Source organism: Lepisma saccharinum, chromosome 10 (genome assembly GCF_977018435.1).
Source record: "Lepisma saccharinum chromosome 10, izLepSacc3.1, whole genome shotgun sequence".
NCBI classification, from domain to species: Eukaryota; Metazoa; Arthropoda; class Insecta; order Zygentoma; family Lepismatidae; genus Lepisma; species Lepisma saccharinum.
This window is the reverse complement of record NC_139238.1, coordinates 18,711,637-18,727,291: the sequence shown is the minus strand read 5'-3', so window position 1 is coordinate 18,727,291 and position 15,655 is coordinate 18,711,637. Positions and strand designations below refer to the sequence as shown.

The window sequence follows — 15,655 nt, the reverse complement described above, 5'->3', positions numbered from 1 at the left end:
TTCGAGCCTGCATCAAATATATGCGAAACAACATACTGTGACTTCTCATACATATTTAAACACAGATGATGTAACAGGCAGATGAGTTAGAAGCACAGGAGTTTGTTGATTTAGTATACTTGCAAACACTGGTGTGCCCAAAAGGGAGCTGATGTTGGATTTATAAGTTACCCATTTTGCTATCTTGGAAAAATACAAAGTCGGATACATGGTATGTACTAATTACTAAAAAAGGATCATATCCCCCTCCCCGTACGAAATGTCTGGTCACCTCATTGCTTACGCAAAATTTTATCCACAAGCAGTTGTTTGGTTTGAGCCTTATTTTCTAGTTCGTTTGTGCAATCAGTGTTTTCACACCTCCAGGTGTGCAATTTCTAAAATGCAACTTAATTTAAACTACATAGTACAGTGGGATCCGCTAGTATTGCTCCGCAAATTGTCCATGACTATTTTCATTATTTTTTTTCTTCCAGCCTGCCTGTTTTTAAGCGATGGATTTTTATGTATGCTGTTGCAGAAGTTGTCAACAGCTTGTTTTGAGTTCGTTTTTTTTAAATTCTTGAAGCTCTTATTGGGTCAAATAAAGTGCACGAACATGGTAAAGGACAATTTGCATGGTAATACTCATGGATCCAACTGTACATAGTACACATTACATAAGACTATATGGAAAATTCTGCATTCCAACTCCTTGGATTATTCGTTGCATATGCATGCATATTCGTCAAATGTCAAGGTGTAACATTCCCCGATTGTTGCTAGGTCCATGCATCGTTACTGCACTTTGTACTGTTTGCTGATTTCTGCTGCGGTATGAACTCTGCTTCGCTTTACAAACTCGAGCAAATTTGCAAAGCAAAACTGCAGCCCGCAGATTTTTTCGTTTATATTGGACTTATATCTTTATATTTGCTTCAACTTTAGCTGTCCAAGATGGGTATATACAAATGACCAATCAGGGACAATGGAGGCTGAAGAGAGATGACATCACACGGAAATCTAAGAAGGAACATTACCACACAGTCACTTTACACGAAATTCGATTAATAGGCTACTAGTAATAAGAAAGTAAATAATTAAGGACACCCTGTATTGTCGTTGTCTATTTTTTCCTTACACCTAAGAAAAATACCAAAAATACCCACGTTATGACAGTACAATAAATTTCTCAAGTGCGTTAACTTTAGTAGCAATTAAAAAACCGGTAGTTAAGAATCTGATGGAAATATTGGATTCAAGAATGCCTACTCCTCACAACAAATATGATTGGTTTTAAAATGAGCAAAACATTTGTGTCAAGGCAACGTTGGTCACAATCCGATTCAGAACTCCTTTCTCTAGAATATTTAAAATTTCTTTCATTGAGAGTGCACTGCGAAAACTCATTTTCTTGTTCCTCAAATTGACAGCAGCACAGTAACAACTATAGCTAACATAAAAAAGGTATGAATTTACAGTACCGGAAGTATTTCCAATTGCTTTCAAATTCGGCATACTCACTAATTTTGGCCTCTTAATCACAAATCTGCAGTTAAAAATTGGCGGTCACGTCTAGAAATTGCAAGATAACCTTGTAAATTACCGCTATGATTCTCCATACACTGACATGGAAACCATGTTTTCTGATATGAAGACGTCGTCCTTTCCACACAACGGTCTTTCTACCAACGTTGCATGGAGCGTTGATTTGCATGAGAAAATGGCGTCTGGCGTAAAGGTGGAAAACATGTTTGCCCCACGAACCATTCACGGTAAGGTTAGGTTAGGCAAGCATAGTTAAAATTAAGGGTCATCATAAACATAGTTTTGAAACGCTAATCATTGCAAAAAATAGTTATTTTCCTCATAAATCAAGGGTGTTTACTCCGTTCACGGACCCACTTTTTTCGACTTATTTTGCAATTTCTAGACGTGACCGCCAAATTTTAACTGCAGATTCGTCATTACGAGGGCAAAATTAGTGAGTATGCCGAATTTGAAAGCAATTGAAGATACTTCCGGTATTGTAAATTCGCTACTAAAAAAATACGTTCATTCTGTGTTATCTTACCTGAAGGTTATTTAACTCTCGTAGTTTGTTTCGTTCATTTCAGACAATTCGTACATTCGTAGCTCTAGTTTTCTAGGACAAGAAAAATCACCAAATTCTCATCAAATTCTGCTATCAATGTTACTTTTCCAGAACGACTATATAAACTGATAATTCATAACGGCACAACTTCACTAAAACCAGTTTATGAACAACACAATACGTTGAGCTTCACCATCTTCGTAAAGTGGCTTGTGAGGTTTACCCTTGCAATTCTTATCACGTAGAGGTTTCAACAAGAATCTCTGGTGTTCGGTTGGAGTATTTCACAAACTGTCCACCAGTGAGAGTTGTAGCAAGACTCTGGCCAGAAAATGAACAATTCCCAGGAACACAACAAAACAATTAAAGAGTGCATGTTAGCTCTGTCTATGGTAAATCTGTTGTCGATTTCGTAATAAACGTTTGCACAATACGAAAACGATTTACGTCAATTCAACGACACATCATTATACTTCCCCATATTTTACTAGCTCGCTAGGCAGAATGCGTGTTTCCCTTTCTTGCTTCGAGAAAGGTGACAGAGAAGAACAGTCATGAGTCATGACCTGTGTCAACCTGTCAACTAAATTACTGCTTGAAAGCACCTGGCTTACAATGGAATACTCTCATGTATGCAATTCCCCCGATATGATCTAAGTACGGAATCAATACTTTTGCGTGGGTTTGGCTTTTGCACTGTTCCCGATGACAATCTTTGTCCACGACCATAATGAGAAATACATTGATCTGCAAATACACGGAATGGAAATTAATGTAGCAGCAGAAGTCGTTATCGCCTTATGGAGTTTGCATGCAAAAGCAGAAGAAGCTGTTTGGATTGTGTAGATCTGTGCGATAGTGTTGTAGAAAAAGTGATGAACAAGGCTAACTTATCCTAAAATAAACTATTGAGAGAATAAAACAAAAAACATCTACCGTTGTTATCGTTCGACATTAATTTCAGTTATAAAATATTCCTCTCATAACTCTTGCAGGTTACTAGATTATTTAGCTATTTTCAGTCTACAGGCCTATTTCTAATTCTAGAGAAGCGTCATGTTCAGGTAAATTGCATAACGAAAACTCTAATCTATAGCCTGTGGTTTACGCATCGAAGCTAACTATTCATGCAAGAATCAAGTCTTGTGAAAATTTTTAATATTTCAATGCACCTGTAACTCAAATCATGTCCATTTTACTCGTGCTTCGCACAAAGTATAATGAACACCAATGCCTTCACACAACACTGTAACCACAGACCAGGTAATATTAACTTGTCTGTACTGTAACTGTTAGTTTTCTCTGATCTCCGAGAAGTAAAGAAACTCAGCATTAAGGGTTTTTCTGACCCTATCTATAAGCGGTGTTGAAGAATCTCATGAATGCTCCCTGTTACTTTTGGCCTATGTACCAGTGTCGGTGAAAGACCTCGAGATATCTCGCTCTCTGTTATTTTCGCCCAGAGTGCAACTATAGTCAAGACACGCCAAGCATTGCAATGCTACTTTTTGCCAAAAAAGCCGAGATCGAGAAATGTGTACAACGGTTAGCTTTATAAGCATTACTTTTATTATGCTTTATTCACGTATAGTTTACACACATGCATTTTTGTTTCCTCTTTATTCACAGATTGGCTAATCGGAACCGGACCTAAAGTTACAAGTAAGATCCACAGGTGCGGCTTAAGGGCCAGGTAGCGCCAAAACTTTATTTTTGATTATATAAGCGAGGAAATTTGTTTCAAAACGAGTTGGATTTTTGTAGACAAAAATTAATTGAAGTAAATAAATAATCAAAATCATGTAGCAATTTATGCTAAGAGATTACTGTTGTTTTGATATCATTTCGTAGGTATTAAATAAGTGCATGCCTACAATAAACGCATTTTTTACCAGTAACATTTAAAGTGTTTTAAAATAAGGCTAGTATTCTTCTTATTTAATACCGGAATATATAGGGTCTTTCATTAAGAGTGATACTTTTTAAAATTTGAAAAAAAAAATAAACCACTCAACGTATCATAGAAAATTGTGCTTTATTTTGAAGCTTAGACATTGCAGTTATGTTCTGCACAAAATATCGTTCAAATGTCCAAAACGGCTTTGAACACACTGACGCACACGATGGCTCCACTGATCCTGATTTCAGTGGAAAAAATCATCTTCTCAGACGAGGCGCATTGTTGTCTTAGTGGATTCGTCAATACGCAAAATTGTCCTTATTGGGGCGAGAAGAACCCACAAGAGGTCCATGAGGTGCCATTGCATTCAGAAAAACTCACTGTGTGGCGGCGTCATTGGACCTTATTTCTCTCGAGATGATGAGAGAACCGTTACCGTCAATGGCAACCGCTACAGATCCATGTTACGCGAATTTCTGTGGCCAGAACTTGACACCATAGATATTGAAAACATGTGGTTCCAGCAGGATGGCGCTACGTGCCACACAGCTAATGCTACGCTCGATTTGCTGAGGGAGAAGTTTGGCGGCCGGATCATCTCAAGACGTGGATCTGTGAATTGGCCGCCACGGTCGTGTGATTTAACACCCATGGATTTTTTTCTTTGGGGCTACATCAAAGCCCAGGTCTATGCTGACAAGCCACGAACTTTGGAACATTTGGAGGCGAACATTCGTCAGGCTATCGCAGACATAACGCCACTAATGTTCGTCAGAGTGGTTAACAGTTGGAGCCATCGTGTGCGTCAGTGTGTTCAAAGCCGTTTTGGACATTTGAACGATATTTTGTTCAGAACATAACTGCAATGTCTAAGCTTCAAAATAAAGCACAATTTACTTTGATACGTTGAGTGGTTTTTTTTTTTCAAATTTTAAAAAGTATCACTCTTAATGAAAGACCCTATATAATGTGGGTAAGTTCTTTTATTGGGGGGTTGGGAAGTAGGCGGGGGGGGGGGCAAAATCCAATTCGACCAATTCTAAAGGGGTTACAGTGGATCACGACTCCCAGAATAGGAGCTGGCCCCCATTTTTTAGGAAAACATATGTTGAGTATCAATATAATGGCATGATTGTTACAATATACAATATTTTGTATTAACTCTCGAACTTCTGAGAGTATTGTGCACTTCCCACTCCCCATGTCTAAAATTTATATGGTGGTAGTAATGCAGACTATACTCTTTTATTGCAATTATAGGTTAATTTTTCCTTTTATATATGTGTAATACTTGGGAATACACGTACACCGAACGGCGAAAGAAACAGTAGGCGAATTGTCCACCACCGTTTTCATTCGGTCTGTATTACACTATATGATGACAATGAATTGAAATAATGACTCCAATAAGCAAAGAACAATGCCTGCTTCGAACCAACATAATTTCATTTTCGTAATTACATCAACACAGGATGTAGAATAAAAATGTAATGGAAAGAGCGGTGGACAATTTGCCTATTATTATCTTTGCCGTTGACTGTACGTACACTGGAATGCACAAGTATTGCTCGGCAAAATGTCCATGACTATTATAATAAATTTTTCTCTTACTTTCTACATATTTTTAAAGAATAGATTTTTACGTATGCTGGTGGAGAAGTTCTCAGAAGTTTGTTTTGCGTTTGGTTTCAATAGAGGAGAAGGTTTAAATCTGGGTTTTGGAGTTATCAGCGCTCCCGGGTGCTGCAGCCTGGCAGAGGCTATTGCAATTGGTTATCTGTCAAGGACAAAGGTTGCGGCGTCAATTCGCAAGAGAAAGTGGTGGTTAGTTTCGGCCTTGGACGCTGTTATAGAATTCCGACCTACGAAAACTTTTTGCAGGTATGTTTTAACTCAGCGTTTTCTGAATTCTCATCTGCTTTGTATAGGTTATGATATTAGCGGTACAAAAACAAATGTGGGCTTTTATAATGCCATGATTTGTTTTTAAAATATGTACCACAGAGAGCGGAAATAAATTGAAGAAGAAAAATAGCGTGACGGTCTAAATATGGGCTATGACATGAGGTCTAATGTTGAGATCACATTTTCAACAAATATTTGGATGTTTTTCTTCATTTCAATTTTTCCCATTCCGCGTGATTTTCAAAACAACAGATTATTCATAAATATGAATTTTATAATGTTTAAGCGATAAATGATTTTAATTGCTTTTTGTGTATTGCCACTAGTAGCCCATATTTAAACCACAATTTTGAAATTCATCATTTTACCAGTTTTTGGAAACTGCTTTTCTTAAAAAAAATTGAGACCTTTCATACTTTAGCATCCTATTACATTTAAGTATATATTTCATAGATATGCATTTTAAAGGCAGGTGCTTGATATTTTTTTTCCTCCGAAAATGACAACATATAAAGGGGTGGGGGAAACTTAGACCTTTTCCTCTACTTGAAGCTTTTATTGCATGAAATAAGGAAAATAAACCTGGTGATGGACAATTCGCTTGGCATCCATCCTACTCTACAGCTAATTGTTTGAAAAATTAGCTGTGTGCGGTAAAAAAGACAACGTAAAGTTCAACGTACAAAGAACACTTGCTCTCACCCGATGCATAAAAAAAGCCTTTAGGTGCGCTGCTCGTGGGTTTTGTGCGACAATTAATTTTTGTTTTCCTTGCTTACGGTAGCGTGACGCGATAAGAAATCAGAACCTTCGAGTTAATTGCAGTTGTTTTGAACTGGGACTTGTACTTGCCCTGTTTTGGGGCACAGGAAGAAAGGAAGAAAAGACAAAATCCTAATACATTTACCAGGTTCGTTTGTTCGCATTATGTCCACGACCATGCAACCGTTCCGCGTCAAGCAACTTCACCAGTTGCAAGAACCAGTTTACGAGCAGCGAACACATTACGATGTGCAAGGGCAACTGCCCAGCGAGTATAAAAGGGACATAATGCAACTATTAACATGAATCTGGTCGATTGAAGATGTCAGAAATGTAAATGCTTAAGACTCAAGTATGATTTACGGGTATATTTCGCTCGTTGAAAACTCGTTAGCCAATATTGTATGCGAAGTTAGTTACTTTCTAAAAACGGGAAGGAATTGTCAATGCACTTTATATAACTTATTTGGCCAATGGGAGCCCATATCCTTATGTCAGCGCATTGGCTATTTGCGATTCGTACAGTGGGATCCATGAGTATTACCTTGCAAATTGTCCACGACTATTTTAATTATTTTTTCTCTTACATCCTAGGTATGTTTTTTTAAGCGATGGATTTTTATGTATGCTGCTGCAGAAGTTGTCAACAGCTTGTTTTAAGTTTTCTTTTAATTCTTCAAGCTCTTATTGGGTCAAATAAAGTGCACGAACATGGTGATGGACAATTTGCTAGGTAATACTCATGTATCGCGCTGTACATAACGTAGGGACAAAATAACGACGTAGAAGTTCTATAGTGGCTGTAGCGTTTTCTGCCTGAAGCATATTTAATTTGATACTGTGCCTTACTAAGAATGATACATACGGGTTTGTAAAAATCGAGACAACACAGAGAACGGGACAGATCTCTGTAAAATAGACGAGGTTGAGACTTAGGAAGATTTCACACCGAAGCGACAGGCGACACCTGTCGCCTAAGCGTTTCACCAATCGAAAGCAGCCTTGTGCGGCCTGTCATGTCGCTACAGATTGCCTCGTGTCCAAACGGCGCTAGTCACTTCGGTCTTCGTGTGTGTGCGGTGAATGCTTGGTTGTAGACTGAAGGGGCTGCGTCGCTTGTCTCTTCGGTGTGAATCCCTGCTGTCGCCTCGGTCTGAATTCTCCATGAGTTTCTGAGATGATCTGTCTCGTGCGAAACTTTGTTCTGTTATTTGCAAAAAAATATTTGAACCAAATGAGGTTATAAACGTAATTTCGTAATAAACGTCATTTAAACAACAACAAAGATTATACGTAAGACGGAAAATTTACACTTGGAATTTTGTTTCTCAAAGTAGTCGTAACACTTAAGTTTTTAAAGTTGTTCTTTAGACACTAAGACATAACGGAAATCTTCTTGAATATGCTAAACTTGATACGCACCCACTTATTGTATCATTTTAGGTGTTTAATATGTTTAAAATGTTAATTGTCTATTATGACGTAATTTGTTTTGTTCAATTGGGTAGTCTTTTATGGTTATGGACTAACCTTAAAACATTTGATTGTGGGTTGTTAGGAGAGAGATATTATGGATGTTGCTGGAATAATGCAAGTGATTTTGGAAATGTGAATGTTTTAATTTGTGTAGTGAAGAAGTATTATGATCTAAATACAGTTTTGTTTGTAATAAGAAGCTTAATTATGAGTTCAAGTGTAATATATTAATATTAACTGACTTCTAAATATAGTTTTGTGTGCGAGAGTTAGTAAAGTTTACGTAAGCATATCCTTATCTGATTTCCCACAACCTGAGGGCTTCATAGTAGGCTGATAAGTCTCAGGCTCACCGTTGAGGAATAAACGTAAGTAGTTCCATTCAAAATAATCCGGGGAACGTAACAAACTCTTTTTTAATCAGATATGCAAAGTACGTATATTTGTATAACCTATGTTATTTTTAATGAGTTTTTCTTTACTTAAAGATGTGTAGGATGCAAGTATCACAAACCATGGCGTAAGAAGAAAATATCGAAGGACCCACATAAAATGTCCGTGTATGGTAGTGCGTGCGGAGGTGGGGGTGGGGGGTGACAATTCTGATTAGGGCGCCAAAATATCTAGCTGAGGGTAAAAATGTGCCAAAAGCAAAGATTTGTGTTGAAGCTAGTGTTTTAAAAAACAATATTGTTTCTCTTACCTGGAAATTAAAGCACACAGCCAGAATCCCTCGACAACCAAACACGTCGAACGAACGACCAGCGAATGCGACAATATCGGTAACGGCGACAGCAAACAGGAATATACGCAGGCTCACGCACACCGAGACATGCGTCCACAACATAATGGCAAATGGTAACAAGGAAAAAGACGCACAGAAAAAATAAAGGTCCGCGTGTGAGTATTTCGGAACCTCCCCTCCCACAATACAAAGGGGACACGAACGTGGTGACTTTCGCACGAACCCGACGCGTGCAAAGGGGCTACCGTGCGGGTGCGTATGTGTGCGTGTGTGTTATAGGGTTTCTACTACAATGGCATTCCCGAATTGTAAATATTGATCCGTTTCTCCCAACGCCTTGCGTATGTTTACGAACATAGTGGATTCTCGGTAATAGCAACAACATGAAGGAAGAATAAATGATAAGACAAATACATTGGGTAACAAATATTAGATATCGCGATTAACGTCAGTGAAAGCTGTGTGTATACCGGCAGACGAAACCTCAATCGCGATATGCTCCTAAGAGCAAATTCGTAGCTTTGAAATGTGTTTGAGAAGAGAAAATTCACATCATGGTGTAAACTATGCAATATAGGAGGGAAACACACAGTTGTAAAGGATACAAGTAGATGCTATAGAGTAGAATTCGGATCTGAAAGGGGTATATTGGTTGAAGTAGGCGCTACAATGTAGAATTCGGATCTCAAAGAGGAATAGGGCTACAATAGTTGCTATGAAAAGCAGAAGCAGGCGATATAAAGTACAATTTGTATCTCAAAGAGGGATATCCGGGTGGTTCGGATCCCAATTTAAACTGTAGGCCCAGTCCCGATTGGCCTATATGTACAGTCACGGACACTGCCGTACATGAAGTGGACTTAGAACAGAAATTTGATCAATCCAAGAGGGATTGATCAAAGGATGACCTTCTGTAAAGAAACCCAATTGTCAACCTCTCTTCCACGTACTACACCCTCGACTGAGTTTTGCAGACTAACGAGGCTCTGGCGTCAAGACTTACAGCCAGTATAATCCTCTGTGGGGATCATGTTGTCGTCCATCTCATCTTGGCAGAAAAGCGAAGTAAAAAAAAATCAAATCATTCAGTCAACCATGAAAAGCAAAAATAGACGCTTTAAAGTAGAATCAGGATCTGAAAGAGCAATATAGTGGTTGAAATAAAAAGTAGAAGTATGCGAAATAAAGAAAGTATTAAAGAGGAATGTAGTACTTGAAATTTACAATAATACAAGCTAGGAGAGCTAAGAAAAGAGTAGTTGTAGATGGTAATAAAAGGGTAAGAAAAAGTTCTAAAATTGGAGAAACAGACACAGAAGAGGAGATATGGGCAGAGAAGAGGTTAAGCGTTCTAAAAGGTAAGGGAGAGGTGCTGAAAGAGGATGAAACAAGTCACTAGGTGAGAGAATAAGAGAAGGAACCATTCATATGACTCTACTGGTATGGTACAAGTACTACAAGGATAGAAGGGAATACAACAAGAGTAATGAGAACAGTTAAAGAAATGGAACAGAGTATGTGATTGATTGATTGATTTAGTTTATTTTACTTCGCGTTTTGTGCCTCTTGACTAATTTGCGAAGATGGGGATGAGTGATGAAATGATGAAATTGATGAATGGACATTCACAAACAACCATGCCCGACCGGGATACGAACCCGGGACCCTTGGCGTCGCAGCGCGATGTGCTAACCACTCGGCCACAGGTTCGGGCAACAGAGTATGTTGGAAGGACAGTTACTATAGAGGAAATAGACACTGGGGGAGTATAGCTAGGGAAAAGATAAAATAGGCACTAAAAGGCTATACATGTGCATAGATAGTTGATAGAGAAAGTAAGAAATGGTCATGTGTGTAAAGGTAGAAGTAGGCTATAAAAGAGACCCTGAATGGTAAAATGGAATGTTTAAGATGGGGTCCGGACCATTATATGCCTCCACCGGGTATGGAACCCGAAACCACTTGGTTGCAAGGAGACGACATTACAACTACGGGTTGTAAAAGAGAATAAAGAGAGTCCTGGGTTCGAATTCCGGCCTTGGAATGTGTGCTCTTTGTTGAGTGCCCGTTCATCAATTTCATCATATCATCACTCATCCTCATCTTCGCGATTAGCTAAAAAGTTGCAGAAAAGCGAAGTAAAATAAACCAATACAATGATCAATCAATCAATAAAGAAGAACTAAAGGTGACATTAAGGAATAAAAGGAGAGAGAATTGACAAGGAAACAAAGCAATAGAATTTTTACAATGAAAAAGGAATAAAAGGAGAGAGAATTGACAAGGAAACAAAGCAATAGAATTTTTACAATGAAAAAGGAATAAAAGGAGAGAGAATTGACAAGGAAACAAAGCAATAGAATTTTTACAATGAAAAAGGAATAAAAGGAGAGAGAATTGACAAAGAAACAAAGCAATAGAATTTTTACAATGAAAAAGGAATAAAAGGAGAGAGAATTGACAAGGAAACAAAGCAATAGAATTTTTACAATCAAAAAGGAATAAAAGGAGAGAGAATTGACAAAGAAACAAAGCAATAGAATTTTTACAATGAAAAAGGAATAAAAGGAGAGAGAATTGACAAGGAAACAAAGCAATAGAATTTTTACAATGAAAAAGGAATAAAAGGAGAGAGAATTGACAAGGAAACAAAGCAATAGAATTTTTACAATCAAAAAGGAATAAAAGGAGAGAGAATTGACAAAGAAACAAAGCAATAGAATTTTTACAATGAAAAAGGAATAAAAGGAGAGAGAATTGACAAAGAAACAAAGCAATACAATTTTTACAATGAAAAAGGAATAAAAGGAGAGAGAATTGACAAGGAAACAAAGCAATAGAATTTTTACAATCAAAAAGGAATAAAAGGAGAGAGAATTGACAAAGAAACAAAGCAATAGAATTTTTACAATGAAAAAGGAATAAAAGGAGAGAGAATTGACAAGGAAACAAAGCAATAGAATTTTTACAATGAAAAAGGAATAAAAGGAGAGAGAATTGACAAGGAAACAAAGCAATAGAATTTTTACAATCAAAAAGGAATAAAAGGAGAGAGAATTGACAAAGAAACAAAGCAATAGAATTTTTACAATGAAAAAGGAATAAAAGGAGAGAGAATTGACAAGGAAACAAAGCAATAGAATTTTTACAATCAAAAAGGAATAAAAGGAGAGAGAATTGACAAAGAAACAAAGCAATAGAATTTTTACAATGAAAAAGGAATAAAAGGAGAGAGAATTGACAAGGAAACAAAGCAATAGAATTTTTACAATGAAAAAGGAATAAAAGGAGAGAGAATTGACAAGGAAACAAAGCAATAGAATTTTTACAATGAAAAAGGAATAAAAGGAGAGAGAATTGACAAGGAAACAAAGCAATAGAATTTTTACAATCAAAAAGGAATAAAAGGAGAGAGAATTGACAAAGAAACAAAGCAATAGAATTTTTACAATGAAAAAAAGGAATAAAAGGAGAGAGAATTGACAAGGAAACAACGCAAAATATTATTGTTTACAATGAAACCAAATACACATCACTTCTCCATCCTGCGACAAACATTTCTCATTGAATTCCCTCCACCAACCACAAAACCAAATGAAATAAATACATCGAACATCGTTGTATAGTGCATTTGAGAACGTTGATACAGAGGAAGTTAAATTGTGTTTAACATCGAACTACTTCCTGATTACAACGGTTCTCGGAAATTCCGAATTTATGTTAACACCCATAGATTAACTACTATTCGGTCGGCCAGTGACCTTTGTTCAGAATCAAATACGTCATTGTTAACAAGGGAGTGGTTAATTTGAGCATTCTGACGAGACTTTAAATTTAGGACCAGATTGTAACCCTTGTTGATGGATCTATTTGTTTTACGTATAATTTTGTAGCGCGAGAGAAATATACTTCTTCTAATTCGACATCCTCCCTAAGGGTTTGTTGTTATTTCATTGTGGTATTTACTACAGTAAAACTTCTCAATAACGGAGAGGCCTGGACAGGGCCGGATTAAGACGAAATTGGGCCTCATGCTGCATACCGTCGATTTTTTTCTGTACAACTAATTTTCAAGGTGAAAAATTTACTACGTCGCACTTATCAAACAATAATAAAGTGGCAACAATCGCCAAAATATTGCAAAAAACGCAGCTAAATTACTATGTAAACTGTTTAACGTAAAATTGATAGCATTAACTTGAAATCTTCGGTGAACAATAAACGCAACGTTGTTATAGTTACGTCACAGCGCAAAGAATAATTAAACTGTGTAATAAGTAACGCTGTGTCTAGGCGTCCGAAATTGGGGCTCCAAATTTCATTCTAAGATTTATTTTCAGGTTAATATAGCAAAAGAAAACTGTTCAGCTTTCGGAAAATTCTCGTCTGTTTTCATCTGGGCCTATTTCAGGAATGGGCCTAATGCTGCAGCATCAATAGCACCCACCTTAATCTGACCCTGGGCCTGGAGGAAAAATATATGTCCGTTATTAAGAAGTGTCCGCTATTCAGAAAAAAGTGTATAATGTTACACAATAGGGTAAGCATATTACATTACGTGCTTTACGAACATAATGTTCTCTTTCCAACATTCAAAAAAACAAAATACTGTACTATATACGGTGAATTTAAATTTACTAAAGTATCCCTACATACATTACAAATTTCAAAAAAGAAAATACAGTACACGTAGTGTAATCCTTTGTTAAATTACTGCATTCAAAATGACACACTCCTCAAGATAACCACAAAGAATACTGTCTACTGTCTGCACTAAAAGAAATACGTTCGGTGTAACATTAAACAATGCGCGCCAGTTCGAAATACTGTCCATTGTTGTGTCGAATTCCAGGAATTGCGACAGTTTTCTTTCAGGCTGTCCGTTATTAAGAAGTTTAATTTGCATTCGGGAGTGTCCGCGTCCGTTATTGAGAAGTAATATTGCCATTAAACCCCATGTATTTCTGCCGGGGAATTTAAAAATGTCCGTAATTTAGAGGTGTCCGCTATTCAGGTGTGTCCGTTAGGAGAAGTTTTACTGTATATGCCTGATTTTATGGCGGGGTAGTTCGTGTGATGGGCTTTGAAACCAGAGGCCATTGGTTCGAACTTTTGATGTTCCATGTATTTCATCCTTGCTTGATCATTCTTCAAATGATGAAAAAAAAGAACTTTTTAATGCAGTTATGAAGACTAAACTGAGCAAATTAATTATATTACACTATTTTCTTCTGCAAAATAAAGCCCAAAAAGGTGGGGAGGGGGGTTCTGACCCCCATAATTACCCTCCCAATAGGGATTAGGGCTATTGAAATGTGCCCTTAAGCGGGAAATATAAAACATTCTCATACAACACGTTACAAATAATACTTTATCGAAATTCAGTCTCGAACGAAAATAACTAAAAAAAACACGTCACTGCTTCCAATATCCGCTTGCTTACGCAGATTGGGGGGGGGGGCAGGGGGCTGGAATTGTAAAGGTGGTTATTAAAGTCCACGCGTTTACTTCGTTGACGTCGAAGAAATAAAGAAAGCCGCCGCCACAAACGTGGGTGGGGATAAATAGCGGGCGATTTGTTTTCGTCCAAAGACACTCACCCTTCAGCCAATGGGCGCAGCTGTCATTGTGCACGTCTACTCCACATGGAGTCCTTGAGCCAATGGGCGCAGCTGTCATTGTGCTCGTCTACTCCACGTGGAGTCTCAGTCACATTGTTGGAGCTGGTGGGCGCGCTTCGTCGACTTCAAAGCCAGCCGGTCGTTAACGTAGCTATCGCGTCGACTATACATAACTGCGTTCTAGGGGGTGGGCGTTACACACTATAAAACATTTCGTATTTAACACTTTTAACCGTTTAAATAGTTGTCCAAAGACAAACATTGTGATCGGGGGTCGTTTTAAAAGGGGAGTAGTGTTTTGGTTTTCCCATCGAGTTCTTCACTGCTTTCTTTTGAAAATCTTCATTTACTCAAACTTTCTGGAGGAGATATAGCCCCCATCAGTTCCTTCTCAGTTATATCGTTAGATATGATAAAAAAGGAAGTAACAATAAATATCATTAGGACTTACCTCACTTTTTAAACTATAAGGAGGGAAATCTCGTCGCAGATAATGTGTATGTAACACGGTCGGACGCATAAAAAGTCTGAAAGATAAAAAAAGACATGGATTACATTTTGGTTAACTATTTAACTAATTAATCATAGTTAATGCACAAAATACAGTAGACTCTTGTTATTCCGCGGGCGGGATTACGTTCCATTCGGAAAGTTGTAAGCAATAGCTCTTAAGAAATAGCCACCATCAGTCTTCAATGAGAGCATTTTCTGTACAAATACACTTACGCTTTTTCACTGATTGATTTCGTTTATTTTACTTCACTTTTCTGCCACTTTCGCAAAGATGACGATGAGTGATGAAGGGACACTCACAAAGAACACCCATGTCAAGGCCGAGATTCGAACACGGGACCCCTGGAGTTCGGGGCGCGCTGCGCTAACCACTCCGCCACGTAGGCACGCAAATTCACTCATGCGTCGTACGAGGCGTTGCGGATATTAACGGCGAAATCGACAAAGGTCGGTTTTTCTTTTGTTGTTGTGTCATAATGCATTGAAAACTGTGGGAGCTCATGCAACGTCTGGCAGGAGTCTTCCTTGTTTCTAAATTTGCTTCTGAATAAGACAGGCGTTTGGAGTTTTGATTGAGTTGGTGTTTTTAAGTCCACTTTATGCACCGGGTATCGAACCCGGTACCCCTTCATTACAAGGCGACGACGCTACAGGCCTAC

At 37.8% G+C, this 15,655-nt stretch overlaps 1 protein-coding gene across 3 annotated transcripts in view; it reads right to left on the bottom strand.

The window, feature by feature from the left end:
• Positions 1-15,655, bottom strand: part of LOC145993804 (uncharacterized) — a 101,874-nt gene that overhangs the window by 64,034 nt on the left and 22,185 nt on the right. Inside the window, exon 2 of one of the 3 annotated variants that reach the window (XM_083129618.1) lies at positions 14,935-15,010. The gene's annotated coding sequence lies outside the window, so the exon portion shown is untranslated. Of the gene's footprint in view, positions 1-1,503; positions 1,597-8,820; positions 8,856-14,934; positions 15,011-15,655 lie in introns of those variants that run through there. The other 2 variants (XM_083129619.1, XM_083129620.1) reach the window with 2 other exon arrangements.